Source organism: Simochromis diagramma, unplaced genomic scaffold, assembly GCF_900408965.1.
Source record: "Simochromis diagramma unplaced genomic scaffold, fSimDia1.1 OVJJ01000150.1, whole genome shotgun sequence".
In the NCBI taxonomy this organism is placed as follows: domain Eukaryota; kingdom Metazoa; phylum Chordata; class Actinopteri; order Cichliformes; family Cichlidae; genus Simochromis; species Simochromis diagramma.
The window spans coordinates 3,058,204-3,060,688 of record NW_024387083.1 but is presented as its reverse complement, the minus strand read 5'-3'; positions in this window follow the sequence as shown (position 1 = coordinate 3,060,688).

Genomic DNA, 2,485 nt, shown 5'->3' with positions numbered 1-2,485 from the left:
ATTCATACACTAATTATGTCTGCCCATCTCTCTAATGTGAAGGTCAAAGGTCAACATCCCAGTGACATAAGAATAATCCCAAAGGGGCAAAGGCAGCGGTTAATTTAGCACATTTAGCATTAAGGGTACAGCAAGGATATACTTTTACTTATTGTGGCAGGGGTGTGGTCTCTGGCCTGCTGCAGTGGAGGCTGGTGGCGGGACGTTGGACGGCACAGGTGAGGGTGATGGAGCTCATGACTCTCCCCTTTATAGTGACGGAGGAGACTGGCGTGGGGGAAGCGTGTAGTGGAGGAAGCCGAGGAGAGAGCTGGTTTCTGGCTACAAAGACGGCGTCAAAGCAGAAAAGATTGCTCGTGGTCAAATAATGTGTCAATCACCTGTGAATCAAACTGTGTGTGGCTCAGTTCATGTCACAGTGTTGTTTAGTATATCTTCACTTGTCTCACTCTCCTTCTGTTCTGTCAATCAGGACGATCCTCAGCGCTTACACAGATCCTCCATCGATGTTTTGGATCCAATCAGTGATCAGTTCTACGAGGAGGCCTGGATGTTCACCAGCGCTCGCTACACCTCCATCTACCAGAAGGTGAGTGTACTCCTTTGTACTCAGATTAACATTTTACTTCTTAAAATACATTTTCATATATGAGCTTTCTATTATTTCATGGGCCATTTAATCAATTTAATGAGCCATTCGCAGTTTCACTGTACCGGCCGCGTGTACTTAGACCTGCATGGCTTAATCTTTGAGACAAGCATATGCTACTGGCAGGATCAACCAGGTAGCCCCTCAGGCGGCGGCAGCGGCACGCACGCGCGCGCTCGCTCGCCCGCTCGCTCGGGGCTACTGAGCCCTGTCGACCAGGGCGAGGCTTTCCGGACGCAGGTGTGGACCGGGGCGAGGGTTCGAGAAACCGTGTTTGCCGGACGGGGCCCCGTCGCCTTCGCGGGGTGGGCAAACTCTGGGTTTGCCTACCCACTCTGTGACGAGGCCCGCCGTGGTATGACCACCGGGACGGACCGGGCGTCTCGGTCTCGCTACCGAGCGATCGCGTCTGGCTGGGGGGGGAAAGCGCGGGGAGGACAGGGCGGGGTCCGAGAACCACCACCCCCTCCGACCTTCGCGCTGTAACCCCCGGCCGGCGCTAGAGGCGAGCCTGCGGGCCGGAGGAGCTGACCGCCCGAAGGCGCCGGCGAAGGTGCCGGGCCCGGCGGCAGCCCTCCGATGGCAGGCCACGTTTGCCAGTCGATCGGGGTGGGAGGGAAGGCCGGCAGGCAGGTAGGCTGGAAGAGGAGGCTGCTGTGGCAGCAACTCACTCTCCCGCGCCGTCCCAGTGCCGTCCGAGCGTTGCCGAGGGTGTCTGCTGACTTGCGCATCGTCAGACACCCGTCTCCCATAAATGTCGGAGGGCACCTTTGCTAGCCATTACCCTTAGACTGCTCAACTGGAGAGGGGAGAAAAAACGGCCCTGGCCGAGGTGGTGAGTCGGCCTCCTCTCTCCCTTACGGTCGAAAAAGATGTGCTGCTGGTGAACTGGCCATTACATCCTCCCCTGATCTACTCCCCCATTAGTTCCCCCCCCCCCCCCCCCCCCCCCCCTGCAGTTACCCTGTACCACATATGTAGCATGGACCTTGACCTCCAGCAGGCCCCGGGGACCCACATCACCCCCCCCTCGCCCCTTCCCCCTGCAGTTATAATAATAATAATAATGGATTGGATTTATATAGCGCATTTCAAGGCACCCAAAGCGCTTTACAATACCACTATTCATTCACTCTCACATTCACACACTGGTGGAGGCAGCTACAGTTGTAGCCACAGCTGCCCTGGGGCAGACTGACAGAAGCGAGGCTGCCATATCGCGCCATCGGCCCCTCTGGCCAACACCAGTAGGCAAGTAGGGTAAAGTGTCTTGCCCAGGGACACAACGACCAGGACAGAGAGCCCGGGGTTCGAACCAGCGACCTTCCGGTTACAGATGCGATTCCCAACCCCCTGAGCCACGGTCGCCCACGCTAGCATGGACCTTGACCTCCAGCAGGCCCCGGGGACCCACATCACCCCCCCCCCCCCCCCCCCCGCAGTTACCCTGTACCACATATCTAGCATGGACCTTGACCTCCAGCAGGCCCCGGGGACCCACACTTAAACCCCCTCGCACTAACAAAGAAGAACACCACTGGCAAAATCCTCGTGCCCCTGGTACCGCTCAGAAACACTTTGCCACACACACACTCCTCGTGCCTATGGTACGACAACTTTTCTCGTGCCTATGGTACGACAACTTTTCTCGTGCCTATGGTACGACAACTTTTCTCCGTGCCCCTGGTACACTGCGCAGAAACACTTTGCCACACACACACACCGCTCGTGACTATGGTACGACAACAGGCCCCGGGGACCTACATCGCACCTTGCTCTTGTCTCCCTTACAGCTGAAAAAGGTCCATGCCTGTGCACTGGCCCTGCTGAAATCCC